Source organism: Lactuca saligna, chromosome 1 (genome assembly GCF_052625555.1).
Source record: "Lactuca saligna cultivar CGN05327 chromosome 1, ASM5262555v1, whole genome shotgun sequence".
Lineage (NCBI taxonomy): Eukaryota > Viridiplantae > Streptophyta > Magnoliopsida > Asterales > Asteraceae > Lactuca > Lactuca saligna.
Genome location: NC_136417.1, coordinates 99,672,906 through 99,682,970, shown reverse-complemented (window position 1 = coordinate 99,682,970; position 10,065 = coordinate 99,672,906). Strand labels below are relative to the sequence as shown.

Sequence of the window (10,065 nt, the reverse complement as noted above, 5' to 3'; positions counted from 1 at the left end):
ATCTTAAATTTTAAATCATATCTAAAACGTATGATTATATAATACTATGTAACTTCATAAAAGAAGCTTTCTAAACAAACAACGAAAATTAATCATATTGATGAAATTTTGTTGTAATTTAATATTGATAAGCGATAACAGTTATTATGAATTACTACTTTTTCACCAAAAATAAATCACTACACTTTCACTTTGGTGAGAATTTGAGGAGCAGCAGTCGGGTACGCACCAAAGGACTCACGCAGTATTTTAACAAAATAAAATTTAACCTAATTACTAGTTTTTGTAAATTTTAAGACCTCCTCTACGGACACACCAGCGTTCTAAAGGCTCATCTGAATGCAAGAGGAAACACCGAATCCGTCGGGTCGTGGATTAGTTACATGATAAGCATCACAATTGACTGCACCTCCCAAGAATTCCGCAAGTATTGGTGCTCCCCTTTTCATTGCATGTTCTAAACTCTCCATTACCTGAAAACATGGCAAATCAATAGTCACATAAAAGAAACATAAAATTTGTTAGAAAAACCCGATATAAATAAACTTGGATCAGTAAGAGTTGTGAAACACTTTCAGATTAAAACATTTTGAGGGTACACTCAAAATCTTTAATTGGATGAAACTCATTGTTTTTCTAGAATGGAAAATGAAGAAGACGTTATGAAATCTGTACCCAAAATGAATCCGAAATTAATTATATAACAGAAACTAACTTCCTATCGGAAAACTACCATATGGTAGTTACAGGAAAACAACTTAGTATCCAAAAAACGGTCATATTACCTATCAAAACTAACATAAAACCGAGTCTATAAATGGATCACAAAACCGGGTGCTATACAAAAAGTATGGGATTTATGAGACATTTTTTATATAGTGATATAACTCATATAAAAAGTTTACGCGTTAACCTGGCAGCTCGACTACAGCCAGGGGCTCTGCCCCTTGGACCCTTCTCCCAGGGGCGTTGCCCCCGGACACCCATCAATTTAGGAGCTTCGCCCATAAATAGCAATATACTTTCAACAATGACAAAATCAAACAAATGTGTACTTCGCACCAAACTAATTTTTTCGATAATTATCAAAATGACATTGATCAACAAATTAGCCCCATTATATTTAAATAATATTAGTGATATAAAATCACCAACAAAATTATGTCAATCTACGCTCAATATGTGTAAGATTTATGTGGAGTTTTCTTGATTTTTAGTACTCTCCAAAAACGAGGTTATTGACAGGTTTATAGTGCGTCACAGGGTGCAAGTAAAATTACCAAAACACCAGCACCTTCACCTATGACAAATCCATTTCTATCTTTATCCCATGGCCTTCTAGCTGTTTGTGGATCATGGTTTCTTTTAGACAATGCGTTAGTAGCAGCAAGACTTGCGACTCCAATAGGATTAAGAGCAGCTTCACTTCCACCAGCAATCATCAAATCAGCCTCACCTTCACGAATATGATTAGCAGCAGCACAGAAGCAAAAGTTCGATGTCGCACAAGCAGCTGAAATGGAGTATGCTGGTCCCATAAAGCCAAGATGATGAACTGACGTCATGTTTTGTAGGTCGTAAGGTGTGAAAAGAGGTGATATTTTCTCATAACCTCCCTCCATCAGCGAATCTGATGCATCAGAAAAAACCGACATGCCTCCCATTCCTGTTCCAATAAGTACCCCAGCTCACTCGTTATTAATCTGCACACCATGAAAAGGTAATGTAATCCATTGAATCAAATATATATAAAGTTCTTTAGAGAATTAGAAACCTTGGAGAGTTCATGGACTCCAAAAGCAGCATGTTCAAGAGCTTTTTTCCTGCTACAATGCAATACCGTAAATGTTGTAAATAACAAACTAATAGACGTGCAAGGAAACCGACAAATAATATTGAGAATTATATGTCGATTAGTTGCGAATAATAGATCCAATTATTATTATTATATTTACCGAGTTTTGTCCAGAAACCAGATCTATCCTTCTCGATTAGATCCGATTATATGAAAGGTAGAAGAAGACAGTCCTGTTATTGGACGAATTAAACACAAAACAGAAAAGTAAAACCGACCTGTTGATTGCTGATCTTGATCTTGAAACAACTGCACGGATCAGACTCCTGTCCTTAAAGGTTTTTACTTCGCTTGTACTGGCTGTAAGCAACAGAGTAAAACCCCAGGATTTAATGCAGCTTTATCGATAGTGCAACAGCACTGGAAATCGATAAACACAAAAACCGACTACTTGGAAACTAGAGAAAAAACGCAGAGAGAGGGAGGAAGCTTTCAGATTTCGAGAGTATCCATATGGCTCCTAGGGAGCTGTATTTATAGGTATCGTAACCCTAGAAGGCATCAAATGGGCCCCCATAGGCCGGCCCCAGAAACCCTAGGGCGACAGCTTGCTCTCCAAACAAGCTGTTTCTTGATCCTTCTAGAATACCCTGACTTGGCCTCCATGAAGTCAACGACGGTCAACCATTTGACCGAATCGGTCAAACCGGCTTGACCCAAACTCGTCAAAAATAAAAGCTCCTCATCTCCCAGCGACCGATGCGTCGTGCAAAGTGCGCCTAAATCACGCCATTTCGCGCACTCGCGGCGTCGGCTAGTGCTAGGCTAGGCTAGGCGTGCACGTGGGCTTGGCCCATTCCTTTGATCCACTAAAGCCTTTGAAGGCTTACCAAGGGAATAGACTTATAAACCCACAAAAGTTTCTTCCCCCCACCAATGTGGGATACAAAGGAAATTTCCAACTTGCAATTCCTCTATATATATATTAAGTTCCAACAATCCCTCACCAAGTTGGTAAGTTTCCTTTCACTCAGACAGATGATGTCACTTGGGTGTCACAAAGATTAAACCCTAGTTTAATGAGAACAAACAAGAAGAGACCGATTCAATGGTATCCTTATAGGTTTAAACCATGAACCTAAATGACCTCTCCGGCTTACCCCCACACATCACAAGTCATATTTGTGTTCTCCCTGAGCGTTATTATGGTCATGCGCTATAAATCCTTTTCATGACCCTCTAGAAGATAAACCACTAATCTTCACTTGAGGCGGCACCACCTCTAGATCATATAGGCAAAGTTTTACAACATCTTCATTGCTTAGATGTCTCCAAAACTATGTTAAGAGTTGTAACTCAACCTCGTTCTCGGCAACGACGTACTATCCTACCTCACATGGATCTATCATGAATGATAGTACCTTCTATCATTAGTGATTTCGTTGTTACCCGTTAAACTTGAAAATTAGGAGCACTAATGTCAAGTTGGGTTTCCATCACGAAACGATTCTATTGTGGTTTTAGGCCCATGACTCTCGTGGTAGATGTAACCAAATCTCTCGTCAGAGGTTTGGTAAACGGATCTGCCAAGTTCTTACTTGTCTTGACATAGACAACCTTGATGGTACCACTTTCAATTAGTTGTCTCACAAAATTGTGTCGCAGACCTACATGTCTTGACTTCCCATTATATACCGCATTATATACTTTAGACAGTGTGGCCTCACTGTCACAGTACATGGGTATTGAAGGCATCAGAACATCCCACAAACGGATATCCATAAGTAGATCTCGAATCCACCCTGCCTCTTTGCCAGCTGTTGCTAAGGTAATTAGCTCCGCTTCCATCTTTGAATGAGCTATGCATGTCTGTTTCTTGCTCGCCCAAGAAATAGCACCACCAGCTAGAGTATAAATCCAACCACTTGTTGATTTTGAATCACTAGTGTGATCAATCCAGCTGGCATCAATATAACCTTCAAGTATTCCATTAGATGATGAATATGTCAACTCAAAAGTGCTTGTCCTTTTCAGGTATCCTAGTACTCTACCCACTGCCTTCCAGTGCTCCGTCCCTGGATTAACTGTGTACTGACTCAATTTTCTTATAGCGAATGCGATGTCAGGTCGCGTGCAGTGAGTAGCATACATCATCCTTCCTAATGCACTAGCATATTCCAATTGAGCCACTGCTCGACCAAAATTCACCTTCAGTTTTACACTTGAATCAAAAGGAGTATTGAATTCCTTAATGTTCAAATGTTGAAACTTTGTCATAATTTTCTCTATGTAATGAGATTGACTCAGAGAAATCTGACCACCTGTCCTCTTCACCTTGATACCAAGAATAGTATCTACTTCTCCAAGATCTTTCATCTTAAAGTTCGAGGATAGGTATTTCTTCGTCTCAAGAATGCCTTCTAGATGAGTGCCAATGATCAGCATATCATCAACATAAAGACATATAACTACTATATAAGTAGGTGTATATTTAGAATAAATACACCTGTCAGCACTGTTGTGCTGAAAACCAAATGTTGTCACAGTGGTATCAAATCTCTCATTCCACTGTTTGGGAGCTTGCCTCAATCCATACAAAGACTTAACAAGTCTACACACTTTGTTTTCTTGTCCAGGTATTACGAAACCTTCAGGTTGCTCCAGGTAAATCTCCTCTTTGAGATAACCATTCAGAAAGGTTGTCTTCACATCCATTTGATGAATGTATAATCCTTTCAAAGGTGATATTGCTATGAGAGTTCTAATTGAACTAATTCTAGCAACTGGGGCATAGGTATCAAAATAATCGATCCCTTCTTGCTGCTTATAGCCCTTTGCAACCAACCTTGCTTTATAGGCAGATATGGATCCATCAGGATGATACTTCTTCTTGAATATCCATTTGGATCCTATGGGTCTTCTCCCCTTGGGTAGATCAGCTAACTCCCAAGTTCCATTACCCATAATTGAATCCATTTCATCATTGATTGCTTCCTTCCACAGAGGAGCATCCCGAGACGTCATGGCTTCAGTGAAGGTCTTAGGATCATCATCCAAATTAATTGAAAGGATGACCTCTCTCGTTACTTTCTTTTGTGTTCCTTCGACCAAATAAGAATAAAAATCATCTCCAAAGGTTTTCTCAATTCTAGCCCTAGTACTTCTCCTTGGTTCCTCCACAACGGGAGGAGGTGGTAGTATTTCTCGAGAGGTACTTGTAGGTGTTGTATGACTAGAGTTTTCTTCATCCATAGAAAACTTGTTCTCAAAGAATTCCACATCTCTGGATTCCACAACAACACCTGAATCAGTATCAAGTAACCGATAAGCCTTGCTATTTTGAGCATATCCAATAAATATACTCTTATTAGCTCGTGCTCCCAATTTGGTTCGCTTAGGATCGGGAGTTCGATAATAAGCAACACACCCCCACACTTTCGAATAGTCTAGGTTAGGTTTTCTACCTTTCCACAACTCATAAGGGCTTGTAGGAATCACACGACTAGTGATCCTATTGTGAACATAACAAGCAGTCAATAGTGATTCCCCCCACAGATTGTTTGGTTGACTCGATTGGTTCAACATACAGTTGACCATCTCACAAAGGGTTCGGTTCTTTCTTTAAGCCAAACCGTTCTGTTGGGGAGTGTATGGTGATGTTCTCTCATGTTTGATTCCATTCTCTTCGCAGAATGTGTCAAACTCTTGGTTAAAATAGTCTCCGCCTCGGTCCGAGCGAAGAATTTTGATGTGTCTTTCAAGTTGATTTTCGACCTCAGCCTTATATCGTTTAAATGCATCAAAAGCTTCATCTTTTGATCTCAGCAAACAAACATGTAGATATCTACTGAAGTCATCACAAAATGTGATGAAATACCTTTTTCCTCCTCGAGTAAGGATTCCATTTAACTCACATATATCAGAATGAATCAACTCAAGTAACGAAGTGTTTCTCTTAACTGATGGAAATGGTTTCTTAGTGAACTTTGATTTTACACATGTTTCACATTTTTCAAAATCTTTTGTGTCATATTTTAACATACCTTTAGTTTGCATTTTTTCAATGTTTTTAACATTAGTGTGAGCTAAACGTTTATGCCATAAAGAAATTGAACAAATAATATAACAAGAAAAGTTCACTTCATTCACATTAGCAACCAATCCATCAATTACATCATTACCAACACTCGACACACTAGCAACACCACTCTCAACACTAGGACCACTCATATTACCCTCATCACGAAGACATAAACGATACATTCCCGAAGTATTGTTAGCCCTCCCAACATATCTTCTGGCTTTAGTGATCACAATTTTGCCTCTCTCAAGCACCATCTTGAACCCACCCTTGTCAAACTTGTCTGCAGAAACCAAACCCTTCGAGATAGTAGGAACATGAAGAACATCTCGAAGAGTCACCCATTCACCACGTGTGAATGTCAACCGAACATCACTCCTTCCTAGAACTTCAGCTCTATGACCATAAGCACAGACGACAACCATCCCATGAGGCATGGGTTGGTAGGTGCGAAAGCTCTCTCGTTGCCCACAAACATGCACAATGGCTCCAGTGTCCACGAACCAACCTCGAGCACAGATTTCTCGAGTAAGAGAGGAGATCATGAAAATCTCTCCAAGGTTCACACTAGCCACCATGTCAGTTACCTTCTCAACTACATGTGCAACCGGTACTGATTTGCGGTCTTTGCATTCTCTCTCATAGTGCCCAATCTCTCCGCAGACGTGGCAAGGACCGGCCCTTTTTGGCTTTGAGTTAGGATTTTGATGACCCGGTTTCTTGAAGCTTTGTTTCTTGGGCCCAAAATTCTTCTTGTTCTGTCCCCCAGATTTGCCTTTGTGGCTAGAACTCCCGGCTGACACATGATGCACACTTTGTCCAACTTTACCTCGCTTGTGCCTGATGCGAGTTTCCTCCTCAATACGGAGGTGTTTCATCAGATTATCCAAGGAGTAGTCCTCAGATTTGTGCATCATTCTCTTAGAAAAATCTTTCCACGAGGGTGGCAGTTTTGCGATGATCGCACCAACCTGAAAGAGTTCTGGAAGAGAGATGGTGAGTGCGTTCAACTTGTTGACCATGACTTGGAGTTCATGCACTTGCTCCATAATTGGTTTGTCATCAGCCATTTGAAACTCAAGGTACTTGGACACAAGGTACTTATTAGTACCTTCTTCGTGTGCCTTATACTTGAGTTCCAACGCACTCCATAGCTCTTTAGGATCTTTGACCGGCGAGTAAAGATCATAGAGCCGATCAGATAGGGAATTCTTGATGTGACCTACACATAATTCCTCAGATTCTCTACGCAGAATCCTTTTTTTTTAGTTCTATAATGACTGCTGGGTCCATAGATTCCCCTTCCTTTGGAACTGGATAATCAGGAAATGGTGCCAGTTTTGGGTCCAACAAAAAGGAGAGCTTCAAGACATGAAGCATGAACTTGACCTTTTCGGCCCAACGAGTGTAGTTCTGACCATCGAATTGGTCAAGTTTGGCAAACTCTTGGTTCATGAAATGGACGCTAGCAGTAGAGTCCATTAGTCTATTGATTAATCACAATAAAATAAAAACCTTTAAGATTGTTGTAAATAACAAACTAATAGACGCGCAAGGAAACCGACAAATAATATTGAGAATTATATGTCGATTAGTTACGAATAATAGATCCAATTATTATTATTATTATATTTACCGAGTTTCGTCCAGAAACCAGATCTATCCTTCTCGATTAGATCCGATTATAAGAAAGGTAGAAGAAGATTGTCCTGTTATTGGACGAATTAAACACAAAACAGAAAAGTAAAACCGACATGTTGATTGCTGATCTTGATCTTGAAACAACTGCACGGATCAGACTCCTGTCCTTAAAGGTTTTTACTTCGCTTGTACTGGCTGTAAGCAACAGAGTAAAACCCCAGGATTTAATGCAACTTTATCGATAGTCCAACAACACTGGAAATCGATAAACACAAAAACCGACTACTTGGAAACTAGGGAAAAAATGCAGAGAGAGGGAGGAAGCTTTCAGATTTCGAGAGTATCCATATGGCTCCTAGGGAGCTGTATTTATAGGTATCGTAACCCTAGAAGGCATCAAACGGGCCCCCATAGGTCGGCCCCAGAAACCCTAGGGCGACAGCTTGCTCTCCAAGCAAGCCGTTTCCTGATCCTTCTAGAATACCCTGACTTGGCCTCCACAAAGTCAACGGCGGTCAACCATTTGACCGGATCGGTCAAACTGGCTTAACCCGAACTCGTCAAAAATAAAAGCTCCTCAACTCCCAGCGACCGATGCGTCCTGCGAAGTGCGCCTAAATCACGCCATTTCGTGCACTCGCAGCGTCGGCTAGTGCTAGGCTAGGCTAGGCGCGCGCGTGGGCTTGGCCCATTCCTTTGATCCACTAAAGCCTTTGAAGGCTTACCAAGGGAATAGACTTATAAACCCACAAAAGTTTCTTCCCCCCACCAATGTGGGATACAAAGGAAATTGCCAACTTGCAATTCCTTTATATATAAAGTTCCAACCGTAGATAATCATCAAGTCTCAAGTCGTTTTTGTCATCTATATACCCATTTGACCTGAAATGACTAATCTGACCCCCGAATCTAGTAGGGAGCTTTGAAGTATTGAATTTATCTATTAACTTGATCCCGTTTCCCCCAGCTAAGAGTTTTTGGTAGTAGGTATCAACATCATTTCCATATACAGAGACTAGACCCATACCCGTAACAACCACTCTTTTTTTTGCATCTTTTTTTGTCATTTCGGGGATGTTGTAGATATGGTAGAAGTTAATATGTAGTGGCGTTTTGTAGTGATGAGTGGTGGTGATTTCATAGTTATATGTGAAGTATTCTTGTAGATTGGAGATAACAAGTGTGATGTTAGCCTTAGAAGAGTTAGAGTTTCCATTATTGTCTAAAGTGATATGTGAGCATATGTAGAGAGAGATACGAATGTAAATCGAGAATTTTAGTGTTGCAAATAGTGCTGTCTTACTTCAACAGTTCAAACACCATATATATACATGAACATACCAAGGCACAATTTAATAAATTCCACTACCACGGGTTAGTATATATTTATAAAGAAAGCATTTTTTCTTTCACCACATTCATTTGAAACTCTCATAAAAATTTTTCTTTCACCACATTCATTTGAAACTCCCATGACTTTTCAATTCTTTTTTAATAATAATTATAATTGGTTAATTAGGTTAAATAAATATCAAACCTAAACTGTAATCATATTTAAACTAAATTTCAATATTAAAATAATGTATTTACTACTACTTAACAAAGTTAAGTTTTTTAACTTTTAACATATTATATTTAATTTATTAGTTTTAATATATTGTTGGATGTAAACCATTATCATTTTAAAGATACAATTTTAGAACAATTTGTATAAAATATTTCAATTATTAATTTAAATTTAATATGATTGGGTCAACTTAAATATAAATTTTAGTTTAACTTAAACAATCCAAAGAATATTATGTAAATAGTTAAAAGTTATAATTTGTAGTGTTTTTCTAATAATGATTATAAGTTGGTTAATAAGGTTAAATAAATATCAAATCTAAACTTTAATCATAAATATAAATTTCAATTTTAGAATAATATATTTATTTCTACTTATAAATTTATGTCTTTAACTTTTAACATATTATACTTAATTTATAAAATTTAATATGTTGTTATATGTAAATCATTATCAATTTAAAGCTACAACTTTTGAATAGTTTGGACAAAAATACTTAAATTGTTAACTTAAATATAATATTACAATGTCAAATTAAATATAAATTTCAATTCCACTTAAAAACCGAAAAGTATTTTATAAATAGTTAAAAGTGATAAATGCAAAAAACTAAATTGTAATCTCAATTAAAGTAAAATATTTCTTAAAGATATTTTTATAATCGTTAAAAGTTTTCAAATAATATCTTAAAATAACTTACAATAGTAATAGTTAAAAATAATTCTATATAAATGATTATATTGTTACCTTTAAAATCAAAAAATAATATTTGATATTTTAAATAGTTATAATGATAGAAATTAAAACATTACACAAATAAATTTTAAAAAACTAATTAACCTTAACAACAACTATAAATAACATTAAACCATATTTTATATTTAATTTTATTCATGTGTAAGTTGCGGGTATAAATCATTCAAACGATTAAGATTATGAACTTATAATAGATGTATATATTATCATATAATTCAAAATAAT

The 10,065-nt window shown here is 37.3% G+C and overlaps 1 pseudogene; it reads right to left on the bottom strand.

The window, feature by feature from the left end:
* Positions 1–269: 269 nt before the first annotated feature.
* Positions 270–8,584, bottom strand: LOC145010078 (3-oxoacyl-[acyl-carrier-protein] synthase I, chloroplastic-like; annotated as a pseudogene).
* Positions 8,585–10,065: the final 1,481 nt, after the last annotated feature.